General features: G+C 34.3%; 1 protein-coding gene across 1 annotated transcript in view; it reads right to left on the bottom strand.

Moving 5' to 3' along the window:
- The window catches only part of LOC149571126 (ABC1 family protein), an 82,980-nt gene extending 70,785 nt beyond the window's left edge, over positions 1 to 12,195 (bottom strand). The window contains exon 1 of the mRNA XM_089812686.1: positions 11,860 to 12,195. The gene's annotated coding sequence lies outside the window, so the exon portion shown is untranslated. The remainder of the gene's footprint in view (positions 1 to 11,859) is intronic.
- Positions 12,196 to 17,103: the final 4,908 nt, after the last annotated feature.

Below are 17,103 nucleotides of genomic sequence, written 5' to 3'. Positions count from 1 at the left end.
AATAGGTGTCTTGTTTACCAACCAACTGATTTCTTCTTCACAATGTGGGTAGATGGATTGTTCAAGGGCTAAACTCCTTTAGAGGTCTCTATATAACCTCAAGGTTCATTAAATTGTAATTGAAATCATCAAAACACAATTGCACTATGACAAGCTCCTAGCTAGGTGGCACTGGACTCGCCTACAGCTTGTTCATAAAAATAGTTAAACTTGTCTCCTGGCCTTCTCCTTCCATATGTATAGTGTATAAGGGCTCCCCTATCATATCCCTCAAAACCATGATGATTCCACGGTAGGGTTTTATGGGGGAGCCATTTTTCACACACACAATCCTGAATGAACCTGTAATGGACACCCAGGAATGCCCAAAAGCTAAACCAAGGCTGAATTTATATTAATGTTGAGAATTTTGCAATCAATTACAAAGAGATGTATTCCAAAGGCCAAACCCTAAGGGAATGACGTCTAGAATGTTACAACAGAGAATGAATGTCCTCTATTGCCAAAAGAAGGGAGTGCGATTCACACATCCAAGCTCTTATCAAATGCAAGTCATAATCATTCGATCTCATCAGCAATGAAACTTTCAGCCCTATTTATCCTTTTCTTCATCCTTCTGGAAGGAACTAAAACATTAATTAATTGCAAGAGCTAGAAGCTTCTCCTTCCAATAATTAATGCATACCCTAGAAATTCCTCCCTAGCAATAATTAATTAAATCACAAAAGACTTTCGTGCTTCCAATAATTAATACATACCCTAGAAGCTACTCCCTTGTAATTAATAATTAAATTAATTAAATACAAAGTCGCCTTTTAATTTTTAATTGAATGACTTTATAAGAAATTAATTTAATTTCTTCTTATCCTCCACTTAGACTTTGGAGAATGTGAAGGCCAAAAGATGGGATCATTACAAAACCAATGACTACCTTATTTGCAAAAACAATTTACAAAACTATACTAATGAACTAAAAAGAACTTCAAAACAATGCCAAATGTGAGTTAACTCATCTAACTACACAAATCTCACTCAAAGTTGGTGGATTCAATACATTAAAGAATCTTATCAAGCAAAAAGATCTAACTGTCACAGTAACTACAATACACAGTTTGCAAAATAAGTGCTTCAATTCTTGCTCCAAAACTCCAACCCTTGGAAAATTGGCTTCTTAGGGCTTAAATAGCCTTACATGTTAGTTGCAGGTGGTTAAGAACCCACTCGTGCCTTACGAACATACTTTTGTCTTCACGGAGACATACTTTTGTCTTCATGGTCATGTAACTTTGCAAATTGCAAATGTTGTCATGACAACATTATAGCAATTTTTACATTTTGCCTCCTAACTTGCTCAAGTCACCTCTAAACTTCATCAAATGATGTAATAGCATGATGAAATCTATTTTAGGCTTGACTACAATCTTTTCCCTTTATTTTGTGACTTTTTGCCCAAATTCCCAAGTCTAGGCTCCAGTCCTAACAACCAAAACTTGACTTAAACAACTAAAACAACTAGACTAGTCTAAGACTAACCTAGTCCTCCTAAACACAATCACACAAAGACCTTCTAAGGCCTTTTCAAACACCCCTAACATAGCTAAGGCTAGTACAAGCCACAACCAAAAACTAGGACCTAATTGATGTCCTTGGTGCTCCTGCACCACATAGGGGTAAACCTAAGCTTGTTTTTTTGGAGCTATAAGTGCAGCCTGAACCCATAATTTCTAAAATCAAAATTGAGTATGGGCACTAGCTAACCTAAATCCAACTAAAGTATGGAATATTTAGACGTTGAACGTTAGTGTTTCATATAAAGGGACAAGTCTTAAGGTCATTTAGATTCACCCATCCATTACATCAACAACATATTATTAGCATAGAAACCAATGCATTAATTTTTGTTGTTTAGGGATATATTTGGGCACTTGCATTGTGCTTGGTGTGTCCACAAACTTTTTACAAATCATTGAGTTAATCAAGGGGTTTGACTAAGGTACAAGTTGGGAAGCTTTTTTACTTCATTTTCCTAGAATTACAATATTATTGCTACTTCTAAGTACAATATGGGATAAGGAACCTCCATCTCATATTTCTAAGTACAATTGTGCTTAGAAATATAAATTTTTTTTATCCTTGTAAACATTTATTATTAGTGAAAGTAAGTCTTTTTTTTGCCTTGTGGAGGTTATTGTGATTGGAATACATCATTAGACATCTTTTAGGTAGGACAATTGGCGACAAATACATAAACTAGATTAGAGAAAGTTATTTCCTTAATGTAATTCTTTTTAGAGGCTATAAAGAGGGCTTTTGTAGGTGATGGGAGAGGAAGCCCTAAACTTCCATATAGTTGTGAAAGGCATCATTTCTACTTTAGAAGGACAATTTGTATAGCATCAATTTGACTTTAATTATGATTAACAAATTATGTATTTTGTACACAAAGGACTTGTTCGCTCTCAAGGGTAGTTTTGAGAGATATACAAATATTAATTAAATATCTCAAAAAATATTGATTTAATCAATCATATCCCTATCTATTTAAAAAAAGGGAAAAAACATTTATAACCTATTAATGCAATCATATTTCCACAATCCATGATAGTTATGGTACTTAGTTTCTGGATTAGATTGTGTAAAGATTTTTGCCATCAACATTTTGAATTACACTACGTGATCCATCATCAGGATGCGAGAGCAAGAGATGTTGCTCTCGCATCCTGATGATGGATCACATAGTGTAATTCGAAACGTTGATGGCAAAAATCTTTACACAATCTAATTTTTACATCTCTTGCTCTCACATCCTGATGATGGATCATGTAGCATGATTTCAAACATTGATGGCAAAAATCTTTACACAATCTATTCTAGAAACTAAGTACCATAATTCTAACCTAATTCTAAAACAATCAATTAAATAAAATTGCCCAAAGGGGGCTTAAATCCAAGGGTAGTTTTTACAATTTTTAATGATTTAAAACTCTAATTAAATATCACAAAAAGTATTGATCTAAACAATCATATCCCTATCTATTAGAAAAGAGGGAAGAAAAAAATAACCTAATTCTAAAATAAATAATTAAACATAATTGTCTAAAAAGGGCATAAATCTATTGCCCAACAGTAGCTACTACTAATGATGATGACTACTGCACATAACCACCATGTAATTGCTAAAACTTTTGGAACATCTAAAATATGATGAACTTTCTAGTGCGTCTAAAAATCACTAAAACCCCACATAATAAGCATGTCACAAATACTAACTTGATGACTGAAAGCAAGAATCTTTAACATGATAAATTCATTTATGGTCAACCTATTTTTCAAATCTTTACATATTACTCAAGGAATTCATTGAAACTCCAGATGTCATGATATGCACATCCTTATGAATTTGAAACATTAATCCTTGGAAGCAATATGATTGAATTTTCAATGTTGGCAAATTAAAGTTTGAAAATAATCTATCAAAGATGGAAAAGCGCTTGAAAGTGAAAGAAAGTGAATGTGAGAAAAGCATAATATGATGAACATTGGGGGAAAAGAAGTTCATTATTTCAATAACCCTTAATCAATGTCAACAATCTTGAAAATCATCCATTACGATCAACATAAGTATTCTTATTTGTGATTTTGGAGGAATGGAGGCTTGCCTATATACAAGCAATGTTTGGCTCTAAAACTCCTCTTTTGCTTTAAAATTGTGGTGAACAAAGTGAATAGATGAACCATTAAGAATGTGCATCAAACTTGAGAAACTACCCCACTTTGTCTTGGTTCACCTCACTTGGGTGATTGTTGCTTCTTTATATCCTTGGCAAGATTTACTAGTATCTAAGATACTCATCATATATGTGCAAACTTTACTTCTTCTCCTTTAGATCTGTCACAAATCATTGAGTTAACATATTTTTATGTTTGGGCCATAGTTTCAAAAGGGTATTGTCATGTCAAATATGTGTCTTATTTAGGTTGTTTAAGAACTTCCATGATGGGTAGAGTTTCTCTTGGTTGGTGTTACAAAAAAATGTGTCGCCCTTTTATCATTTATCCTCCTTAAATATTTCAGCAATGTTTCTCTATTTGCCAATTTGAGGATATATAGTAGGGGTTTTTGCTACCATTATGACTCTAAAAGGAGGCATTCTTGACCTAGCTTCTCTTCTCTTCTGTGCTAGACATTGATTCATAATGCCTATGTCATCTTTCACTAGTGTTTGGCAAAATATTTTATGGTTTCTAGCAATTAAAAGTACCCCAATTGGAGTCCTCTGTGCTTAGTGGATATGGCCAAAGACCATGGCACCTTCCATATGTCTCGGGCATGGTCTTATCCAAATCCTATCACACATAAGGTGCACCTCACTTGAAACTTGTATTTATTCCTTAAGTCTGAGCATGCAACACTTAGTATTTTGCCAATCTTTTGGTTAGGTGCATAAATAATTAGAAGGCTTTTCCTCTCAAAAGTGTCACCTTGCCTTGAATTTTCACTCTAATTTTCACTTCATAGTTGCATTTTCTTATAAAATAGAAAGATATCAAATCTACCTTGACATTATTCTTGTACAACTCCACTATGTTTATCAAATTCATTATTTATTCATTATTGGTCATCATCTTCATCTTGCAAAAATACAAGTTGAAAAGTCTCAAAGACAAGAATATCGTGCAAACAATTTGGAGGACAAGAATGGCATAGATCACAAAATAATTTGTGAATTAACTGACAAAATTTCAACTAAAAGATGCATGAAACTAAGTTTCTTATGTGTACAAATAAGTGGCATGACGTGTAAGAGCTTGTACGATCAAATCAAATCTCATTTGTGTGTAATGGTCATCCAATGTTGTACAGTGCTAAAAAGCATGGTTTGCCAAAGGAGCAAAATCTAAATTATATCAAAGAGCAAGGAAAAAATAGGTAGTGCAACCAAGAAAGGAAAAATTGTAATCTCCTCCTTCAGCAAAAAGGATCATGCAAGCCACCTACAATGGAATCTTCCACCTCCCCAATAGTGGCTTTCACACATCCTTTTATCATGGTGTGTCTTCCTTAAAATAGAATAGGCCTTTTGCTTTCCATAAAGAGGCCCATTAGAAGGGGCATTTAGTAATTTGGCAAGAGACATTACATATGAGCACTATGCAAGTACGCTTCCTTTCAACCTAGTGAGATCACCATATTTCTAGCAAATACCAATTCCTAACTAGTCAAATACTCACAAGATATACAAGTCCTCGAAATGAAAAGGTTTGCACCACCTTAGTGGCCAAGGAAAAAGGCTTTGTAGAGATGCCACGATAATTAATTAGAGATTCATGTACTAAAAGTTAAGTGTTCATTCCTTCAGGATAGAAATGTTACAAAAGCAAGCACTTAATTAATGTGAAATAGTGTTCCCTAAAGAGGCAAAGGATTTGAAATCAATTGATTGTGATGAGTAGGTGAAAGCCAATATCCTCAAAGACATAAGTAAGATGATAAAAGCCCAAAATATTATTGAATTCATAACCAAATGATGTTAGATATCACAGGGCATAAGGTTTATTGGTGAAGAGAAGATACAAGCATATGGTTGAACATTGTGTGTCATCCATTCACTCAACGGGATGATGCAAAAGATTGACACATATATCAATCAAATCAAAGAAATCTACACCAAAATTGTGAACATTCAAATGTTTGATGCAAATGAGCATAAATCAAGCCATCTTCAAATGCTCCAAGTTATATTTGTTAAAGGTAGTTTATAAAGTTTAAATATATATTTTTTGTTTAAAGTTTAGTTTTCTTATAATTTTATTATTATTTTGTCCACCATTTAAATTTGTTTGTGAAGTTTTATACCGTATTTTGTTGCTCAAAATTGACTCACCTCACACAAATTTTTCTTGAGATGACTTGTGAGAGAGCAAGGGGCATTTATCACCGTAGTCATTATCAACTTTTGGAGTGTATGAAGGTGGTCAATTTCAAAGAGAGTCCAAAAGGTCAAACCATTAGTCCTCAATAATGATTGGTAGGCCCATATAGATTTTTTTTGAGTTTAATTGAGCCCATCATGAGTGTGATTAGGTTTGTTCATATAAATTCAACATGTTTCAGTCATATATATGACATAAGAACTTCATTATGGGAAAAATGAAGTCCTATAATGAAGCTTGTAGAAGTAACTAATGAGAATGGCAAAAAAAAAAGGGGGTGCAAAGATTGATCACTAATTGTAAGAGCAAGATGAATGCCCTTGCATCTCCTAGCATTTTCTTTGTCACCAAATATTACAACACAAGAACTTTTTTCCCAATAGTGTACCACCATATAGAGATGTTGAAGTTAGTGGTGGGTATAAGGTACTATTCACTAGATTCCTACTACATTCAAATGTAAAGAGCATAGTCATGGTCGATTTCGATAGTTTTATGACCTTAAGGAATCATTGCCTTAGCATTCTTTGAGACAAGTACAAAGATGCATGTACATTGTGGTATCTCAATAGCCAAGGTTGTGTTTACTTCTTAACTCTTGTAGTTAAAAGTGTTATCAGCATCTAAATTTACATTTATTAGCTTTCTTACTTTTCTTTGGTAGCTATATTTTAAATTTGCAAACTTTGCTTTGCATTTTATATTTGTCTCAAGTCTCAATGGGTTGCATTTTCTTCGACTTTGCATACTTGAAATACATAGACCTTTTATGCACTAAGTTAAGTGCAATCTATTGGGTCTCCTTGAAGGCAGAGGAGTTGTTCCACAAAAAATTACATTTCTGTCATAAAAGGTGAAGGAGTTGGTATGTGTCCATTCTATGTTGTGTTTCTTGTCATAAAAGAAAGATGAGTACAATGAAAGAGTGATGAGGAATTGGCATGTAACCTCTTAGTATGCCACAACCTATTTCGAAGACAAGGAGACTCCTATTAAAGATGTAGCTAGTGGGAGTGGCATTAGCTTTCTTGGGGTTCAAACAAGCAAGTCATTACATGAATGTTCTTGATAAAAGCAATGTGAAGATAATCTATTGTAATTTTATATTGATTTAAAAAATTAAAGCATCAATGATGCTTGAGACAATGCACTCTTTTAAATTTTCAAAATATGTTTTGCAAACCATGGGTATTTTAAAGAACATCTGTATATTATACAACCTAATGCAACAATACCAAACTTGGGATCATATACATACGGACTCAAACATTGAACCCGTACCAAAATCAACAACTTAGGTTTGAATTTGTATATAGGCTAGAATCTCAAGGCACAAGGGTATTGAGGAAATGTCTCATAATCCTTAGGCAAATGTATTTAGAAATCTAATCTTTGTCATGTTATATATGATAGCAAGACTTCCCAATGCAATGGTAGTCTTGAGAAAATATATGGCAATCCCAAAGAAGGAACTTTGGATTGTTATGAAGAGGATCTTCAAGTATTTGTGTGGCACTTCAAAGTATAAAATTTGCTACCATGGAAGGCCTATGCCAAACAAAGTAATCAATGTACAAGGTGTTGATGATATTTGGGAAATAGATGTTGATTGACAAAGATTTAAGTAGTCATGTTTAAAAAAACTAATCGAACAGTCAACTAAAAAGAGCAAGAGACAAGGAATTGTTGTACTCTCACATACGAATGCTAAGTACATGGCATTTACTTGTGCAACCATGGAAGTTGTATGGTTATCAAGACTTTTTAAATGGTGGTTACTTACAAAAATGTAAAGAAATTTCACATGAATCAAAGTACAATTTATTTGGTAAAGGTCAATACTTATCATGCTCAAATGAACCATATTGATGTTGTAATATCTTTTGTTAGAGATGTGGTTGAAAACAACAAGATGTTGTTGGAGACTTGATTGATAATTTGGATAATCTTGTTGACTTGTTGAAAAAGTTTATTAGTACTAAGTAAGTCTTCTTGCTAGAGAAAGTCAATGGGCATAACTACCCTTAATAGTTTATTTAGTATACCATAGCCCCCAAAGCAAATTATTCAATAAGTGGGAAATATGTATAATATATGTTGTAGAATTTCTCTATTTTACACCCCTTATAGATTTCACACCTCACCACAACTAGGGAATTGAGGCATCCCCTTGGCTTGAAGGTGTGGGAGATAGTGGCCCTTGAAAAAGGGGTTTGAGAGTGGGAAGCCTTCAAGGACATTTTTTCTTATTTGTGGTTTTTTGGCCCATAATGTTCTACCCATTGTATAGGAATACTACTAAAATATATTTTATATTGATATGCCTATAAACACACACATAGAATAGGGATAAGAAGAGAAAATATTTTATTGTATTGTGAAGGGTTAAGTCAATTAAGTGTTTTTTGTTTTTGCGTGATTTCCCCCCAAAAGGGTTACCTAGTGTAAAATCACTTTGTACGTTGTGAGTGTCATAATTTCATTCTAGTGCATTTACCATACTATTGGCATTGTTTCTGCTATATAACTTAATCAGTTTAATCCTACATAAGTTTACCTATATTTTTCTCTCAAAAAGTGACTCAATGCAAGAGTACAACCAATATCCCATTTACTTTCAAATAAAGGTATTGCTAAAAACAATGTGAAGAAGATTATGCAATGCTTGCATGATGCTTTCTTGTCAAGATCAACATTGCCAAGGCTTTTAGTTGAAACCTAGGTGCTGCATGGACTAGAAGTTTATCTCCAGATAGATGCAAATGGCAATCTTATTTTTGTTTTATATTAGGGTCTAGGTAAGGCTACTATTAATGTGGCAATCAATCAAGGTATTTTTTGTGGCTTAGTTTTATGCATATTCCGTAATGTTTCAAAGATTACCATTGAAGTAGACTCTCAAGTACTAGTGTCTTCCCTCTTTAATAGCAAGAATATGAAACTAGAAGTCAGCCAAGCATTTGCTAATATTTATCTACTTCTTGGAGAAGGCCCAAAAGCATTCCATCCACCATACCTCTCATGAAGCTAACGTGGCAACCAAGTTCTTAGTTATGAAAGTTGCCTGCCTCCAGGCAGGTCAAGAATGGGCTTGCAAAGTGGAGGATCTTCCGATCCCAAACTTGGAGATAAGCTTTCTGTTAATTATTGAAAAAAGTAGCTAATTATGATAATGATTTAGAGGATATCTTTCTATACGTTTTTTCTAAGGATCTTTAGTTATTTCTTGTTTGGCCTTGTTTGGTGTTGGTTCTTATGATTTATGTTCCACTACTATTCCTTCAATTTTCTTTCCAGTTTCATGCATACGACACACCCACCCTTCTCTGATGAGCAAATCTAGGAAATTCATCCACAATGGAAAGAACTGTATTTCAATAAGATTTCCCTCGTATCTCATCTATCCTCGCTGCTCTATGTCAAAGGTTTTCATGATATGGGAACTATCTGAAATAAGTTATTTGGTGTTGTTGGCATATGTCACTGACAAGGACAATCGCAGTTTCCTGTTGATCAGGGGAAGGAAAACAATTAAGGGTGAAAGTTCTTGTTTTCTTCTTGACAATGTTCTGTTTCATAATGATCTTTCACCTCCCTTTCCTTTAATTTTGCCCCCACTTAGTTTTCAGACTTGACAACAAAATTTAAAACTTTCTGTGACAAGTGAAAATGTTTCCTGGCCTCCAATTTTTTACTTCTATAACAGGCAAATCCCTTGTAATCTCTGCAAAGAATAGCTAAATCCTTTGCTGCTAAACCAGACTTACTACTAATGACCCATTTCAAGAGTGTGTAGCAACCCATTGCTCCTCTCCTGCTGTTACCGGTAGTAAGGTCCTCAAATATGTGAACACTCCTGGTTTTATTAAAGACTCGAAAAGCCCTGTTGCTTTGAAAACTGCATCATTCCTATGTCCATTAGTGATCCCCCATGGAATATAACGCAGATGTAATGATGCTATTGCCATCAATCTAACCTGGATTACAGGGTCTCTATGAGCAAATTGGCTCGGGAATATAATAATTCTATCCGAAAGCAACTCAAACTGGCTGTTGGAGTGTTCTCTGAATTTACAAGTCACACATAATTCTGCTATTCTCAACCTCAAATTGTCTCACTTGGCTCTTCCTGCGTTTCCCTTATGCATGATAGTCATACTATATGGTCTCTCAAGACAATTAATTTTTTAAACTTTTCAGAAAGCAGCAAACTAGCTTAAAGAAGCTGTCTTTAAGTTTAAACCCAGAACAAATAAGGCCCTTGCCTTCTGAAACTTAAGGTAATGAGATAGTGCCTATTCAGGATTTCCAACCTCGTAAGCCTGCAACCAGCTGTTTTGACTTCAGCTTGGAATGTGACACTACGGTGGAAAAGAGAAATAACTTTGTCTAAGATATCTCCAACTGAGATCCTTATGTCGTGAAATTCTTAACAACATCCACCTGCACTTGGTTAGAAATGATTTTACAATGGACAAGGTTCGTGATGAGGGTCTGTGGTTAGTGGTCAAAGTGGGGAAGAAGCTTATAGTAAATTAGCATGCAGTATGATGGTGATTTTATTACGAACATTTTCAAGTTATTGCTTGTGGTGCAGTTCAATATTGAGAGAGGTTCTATCCTCTATTACAAATGATTTGTAAATGATAATCTTCTTTGATAGTTTTGAAAGCAGGAATTATATTCTAGACAGCAAGTTTAAACTGCCTGCTGATTGCAGTCTTGATGTTTATATTTCAGCATGTGTTGATAAGAGTCAAATGACAAATAATGCCGGCTCAAGTTTGTTGACTTCCCTGAAATTTCATATTTATATTACTGCAATTCATTATAAGGTTGCTAGGCTGATACTCTTATCCTGTACATTTTCCATGATATCTTATTAATTAACCTCCTCCGCCATTTTTTAACCAAAAAAATCAATGCCTCCCAAAGGGACCAGGCAGATTCACTCAACAGTAAAAGCTATTGAATGCAAGTTTAAAGATTTTCACTGTGCATTATATTTGAGGTTCGATTCCTTGGGGCTGCTTACTAGGGCCAGGCAAAATGCCTTCTGTAATTACTAAATTTGATATAGTAGCTTTTGTCGGGGCAGCATAACGAAATGTAATCAGGGAAGAAGGGTATCTTTTGTTGTTATGTAGCAAATTGGATATGGGGTAGAATTTCGTGTCAAGCAAGATGCCTGTGGATTTACAGATGACAAAGTGTTACTCATTCTGTGAATAGATACTCTAGAAGAAGTAATTAAACCAGCGGGAACGCAGCTTTAGCAGAAATATCAAAAACTATAAAAAAGCAATATACAAACATCAAACTGGGTACTCGGATTGAATTTGAAGTTACGGTAACAGGGGCAAAATGGGGATCTCGCTTGCCGGCATGGATAAGTTAAATATTCCCTTGCAATCCTAAATCTGTTATATTGTTTAATTCCCTGCAAATGAATCCCGGGTCTGGAAAAAAAGAAAAACTTAGGTTCTCTTTAAGATCCTCTCTAAATATATCCTTCCTTAGTAGCTGAATTGATATTGTTTGGTCCCTGGTTACCTCATCTGCGTATCCTTTTGACTTAGTCAATCTAAATTTTCAAATTACAGTCTCAAAATGCAACACTTCTGATCAAGTTTTTACAAAATAACGCTTTGATCTCATCATCTGAAAAACTCCGCCCCACAAAGAAAATAGAACTATATGAAAAAAATTTACTGTACCTTTAGCTTTATAAATTACAGTCTTCAAAGATCTAAATTCAACAAAATTTCCAACGATTTCATCAGCTATGAACCCCAAACCCAAGGACAGAAATTTTTTTAATTTCCTACAACAATTTCTCTGCACTTTCACTTTATATAACATAATTGAAATTTCTAGAGAAAAATGTTATGATTCAAATTCTTCATGAGGCATGCCGATTGGTACCTAATTTACGGGAGACGCAGTAAGCTGCAAGAAATCTACACTCCTCTTCGCCCGAAAAAATCTAGAAATTCCGCAATCTGAAAATCTCAAAATGAATGGAATGCCGCACAATTTTGACTCTTCTCGTCACAACCTTCCAAAAACTCAACAGAACGATGCAAACCTGTAGATATCCACCCAATTCGAACTACTTTAGCCAAAACCTTTTCTACGATTTTCCCGAAGGTATAAAAAATGCTAATGCCTGCAAAATTTCAAATCTTCTTAGTCAAAAGCTTGCTAAAAGATCCCTCCGATTAGCAGCAAAAATCCGCAGAGCAATTTTAGAGAATGCATAATCTTCGATTCCACGGCAATGTAGAGAATATAGGAAGGGTGTCCGTTGATGACTTTTTGACTGTTAAAAGACGGAGAAAAGGGGGGATACTGTTTCTGTCGAGATCGCGACAAAATTGAGTTCAGCTATCGCTCTGAATGATGGACTGCGTTAAGTGGGCAGTGTGCTTTGACCGTTGGATTTGACTGGTTCGTGTGATGTACGTCAATTAACGTAAAAAGATATTTGCAATTGTGGCTGGGAATATATGCTTGGAATGCAAGTCGGTTAATTGATGGTTGGCGGAATTGCTTTCGGCCACGCGTTTTTCACCGTCAACCGCTGCCGCTTTCGTTTTGGGTAAAATGATAGAGACTTTCGTATTATTATAGACTTCTAGATATTTGATTAAGGGAACGTTAGTTTGACACGTAGGCAATCTTTTTCATGGGATCAATTAAATAATTTTTGTATGCAATATCAAAAAATAAGGTTATCCTCCTACCAATTTCTTTTGAAAAAACGATTTGGAAAGTGTACACATCATCCCAACTAGAATTACAGCATAACTACCATTGAGAAAAACGAAGATGGTGAGATCTTTTTATTATTAAAAAAATTGCAAATGATAACTGAAACAAATAAATAGTGACAAAAATCTTTAGCATTAATGATAGAGGATTTTAAGATCAATGAGATGTGTCGGAAGGTGCATGGGCACTTTGTTAGCGTTTAGCTTGTTAATGAATTGTGCGTGTTTTTCCGGTTTTCTCTTATTATATTATAATTATTTGAGAAGATTTTTAGAGGTGGTCTTGGAGCTTTAGCAATTAGCAACCATGGCACCTCTATCAAATGATTCTCAAGATTTGTCCTTCAAAGAATTCTGTGAAATATTTTTTTTTTTTTCGAACCCGTGTTGATGTTTTGCTTGTACAACTTTGGTAATGAATGTCAATAGCTTGAAAAAATTACTTTGGTATGTGATTCGGTTGTGAAAGCGTAGGCCCCTAACTTGATCGCATCAAGAGTTTCACCTTGTCAATTCCACTCATAGTCAGGATATTTAACGACATGGGCCATGGTTTGTTATGTCTTCCTTGCTTCCAGAAAGCTCAAATTCTTAGCTATGATCGAATTTCATGGCCTTCCTTTGTTATGCTGGCCTTTCGTTCAAACTATTGGCAAGGTTTTCTCCATGGAACAAAAGTGGTTCTTTCGTGCTCATCCTATTGGCAAAGTGACCAAAATTAAGGGCATGAATGTTGTCATTGATGCCAACATAATCATTTGGTAAGGTCGTTTGGATTGATGATCAATTTTGGCGTTGATTAATAAAGAAAAATGACTAAGTATATCACAAGAAGATAGTCATCAGTTAGATTGTTTTTTCATTGATTTGTTTTTGGATTCGATTGTGTTAAGATTTTTACTATCAATGTTTTGAATCACACTAAGACGTCTATCATCATGGTTAGATTGTTTTTATCAGTGATCTTAGCAGAATAAGTATTATTGACCACAATGTTGGATATGGTTAGAATAATGTTTGAATATGATGCAAGTATGCTTACCTATGTTAAGATGTTAGATGACACATGTTTAATATGAAGATTATGCTGGCAAGTGACCAAAATTAGGGGCATGAATGTTGTCATTGATGCCAACATAATCATCTGGTAAGGTTGCTTGGATTGATGATCAATTTTGGTTTTGGTTAATCAAGAAAAATGAATAAGTATATCACAAGAAGATAGTCATTAGTTAGATTGTTTTTACATCAATTTGATTTTGGATTCGATTGTGTTAAGATTTTTACCATCAACATTTTGAATCACACTAAGTCATCTATTATCATGGTTACATTGTTTGTATTAGCGATCTTAGCAGAATAAGTATTATTGGCCATAATTTTGGATATGGTTAGAATAATGTTTGAATATGATGCAAGTATGCTTGCCTATGTTATGATGTTAGTTGGCACATGTTTAATATGAAGATAGGTTTATATTGCAAAATATAGTGAAAGTGATAGAGATCAAGCATTTTGACTTAAGGAATTAAATTGCCTTGTCAATTGAACTACTTGGCAATGTAGGGACAACATGCCAGATGATGACCCTCAATTAGCAAGTTTTAGTTTTTGGATAATGTATCACATGTTTCATCATAACAGTTTTAAGGTTGATCAGATAAAACAATTGGACAGGTATATAAGGGAATCAATTTTCACATGTGAAGTATGGCAATGGTATGCTTATGATATGTGAGCTTTATGAATGATATTATGATGTTGTATTGGTAATTAGATGCAAGTTTTGATGAATGGTTAGAAACATGTGCCAAATACTCAAAAGACTAATAAGATATTGAGATATCAGTATCATCAATTTTGGTATTGTATATATTTCTCATTGTATTGATTGTAAGTCATTATAGAGTAGTGAGCTCCTACAAGGACTAATGCTCTTGATGTATATAAAGACTTCCAATAGGATCAAAACTCCTAGCAGAGAACTTTTAGATTAGTCATAGTTGTGGGTACCATCCCTATGGGTGTTTTCCCTTGGCCAGGGTCTCCTTGGGAATAAATCATGGTGTCATGAGTTCCTCTTTATTATGTGCTTTACTTTTCAGTATTGTTATTTGTGTTAGCCCCAACTAACAATGTAATTGATAGTGGGAGATTGTTAGTTGATAGTGCTATGAATGTATGTAAAAGAGTCATCAATTGTTATATTGCCATTGATGTCAAAGTCTCAGTTTGCTAGACATTATGCTAACTTAGTAGAGTACCATATCATTAGATTGATGAAGAGGATGTGAAGTAAGTATGATGAAGACAAAAGTGATATGTAAGGTATTCAATGGGTACTTGAATGAGTTGGACAGTGATAATGCATTATTGATTTGATTGTTTTTCAAGCATGTATTGTTACAAAGTATTGAAGAACACAAGCTTAATTGAGTGACAAGGTTAATGAAGGAAGATTGTATTCATCAAGTGTATGCAATGCCCGAATGATTGGGAAAAAAAAGAGAAACCCAATGTTGCTCGAGTGAGTCAGTATTAACCGAGTGTCTTGTTGCTCGAGTAAATGTTACGTTTATTAAGTGACAATTAGATGCACAAGTTTGAAGAATTGGAATTTAAGGCCAACTTTTGATGGAAATTTGGAATGTTCGAGAAGGTCTAACACACAAGTCAAAGTTTATTGTGAGATCTACAACTGAGAAACAAAAAGGATCTAATGATGAAGATTGAGGACAGATAAGGGTGTGCACAAATCTTTGTACAAGTTATATTTTCTGAGTGTCTAGATTCATTGTATGAAATTTTTTAATCGGGAAATTTTCTATGAACCTAAGATCAAGAACGGTGATTAAGAGGCAAAAGATGGAAGGATCTGGAAGCATTGAGAAAACTATTTAGGAGGGTAACAAGACAGTTTTAGGTTGTTTCCTAATGTTGTTGGTTGTTGGTTGTTGATTTAAAAGCTGAACATATTGTTGAAGTGATAAAGTTATTGTGGATGTGAAGTTGAAGAAGGTGAAAGAAGATAGTTGAGCTAGGTGAATCGAGTAGTAAAAGAAGAAAGAGAATGAGTTAATCAACCAAGTTATAGTACATAGTGAAAGAAGATCCAAGAGAGATATCAGACAAAGAAAGCGAAAGAACGGGGATCTGAACAAGAAAGGGTAGTTACTACTCTTAACAAATCATTTTATATTGTTACTATTTAACCGTTATAGAAAAAAAAAAATCTCGAAAGTACCGAGTGGACCTAACAAGTCTGTGAAGTCCTATATGGTAACATCGATTAGTGGTGTTTTTAAGTCCTTTAAATTAGGCCACTCTTTTTAGTCAGGAATAGGGAGTGATAAGGTCTATATGATCTTTTGGTGAAATCCTCTAACAAGTTCATATTAACACTATGTAAGTAACCTTTAACAAAGTTGGCTCTTAGCAGAGCTTACTTTAGAAGAGTGAAAATTTTAGGTTGTCAATCCCAAGTGGTTTTTCCCTTCATAGGGTTTCCGCATTAAAATATTGGTGTTAATTGTGTAAATGATATTTGTATTGCAACTTATTTTACAATTTTCTACAACTAGGTAATAACTAAGTAAGTTTACTGATACTCAGTAATGCAAGGAACAATGAGTTAATGGTTTGGATGAAAGTGTTTGACAAAGTTGATTAATGTTTACACTAGGTGATTTATGTTGAAGTCCATAACATTTTATTGATACTAAATTGTTTGAAGGGGTGTATGTTAAATGGACATAAATTATTCACCTCACCCCCCACCCTCTGAGTTATCTAAAAATTTATGGATGCATATGGTTAAGTGTTAAAATATACAGTTGGTATGAAAGTGTTGCAATACTAATTCACCCCCCTCTAAGCATTGCATATTTCTAACACATCTTCAAAGAGGGATTTTAGAGAAGTGCATTATTCTTGAGACCTTAAGAAGACTATTGATATTTAAATAGGAGGCATGTACTACTCTTAAAGCTTTTTCTATTTGAAATTACCTAATATTAATTACCAATTATGTCAATCTTTATGCTACAATATCAAGGATTGCCCTTGGGTTTCTTTGAGGGTCAACTCCTTCCAAGGATTATATTCCCTTACATTTTTGTGAGGCCCCCCAAAATTAAGGATGGTTGGACTTTAGTTATTCACAAAGAGGAGAGCTCTGTATCTAGTTCATAGAATAAACTGAGTTTTCTTACTCTATAGTTGCAACTTGTTTTATACCTTGTGTCTTAGGAAAAAGGAAACAATAAATATTGATAGTTCTCTCTTAGCTTAAGCATTCACCCCTTAGCCTACCTCCATTTTGTGAACTATGTTGATTATTTTGCATCACTCTTGTAATCCTTATGGGTGTGTGATGGATGGTGATGAGGCTTTGAAA

Source organism: Cupressus sempervirens, chromosome 2 (genome assembly GCF_028749045.1).
Source record: "Cupressus sempervirens isolate cs-2001-9-10 chromosome 2, ASM2874904v1, whole genome shotgun sequence".
In the NCBI taxonomy this organism is placed as follows: Eukaryota; Viridiplantae; Streptophyta; class Pinopsida; order Cupressales; family Cupressaceae; genus Cupressus; species Cupressus sempervirens.
The sequence above is the reverse complement of the archived record's forward strand: the minus strand, read 5'-3'. Positions and strand labels throughout refer to the sequence as shown.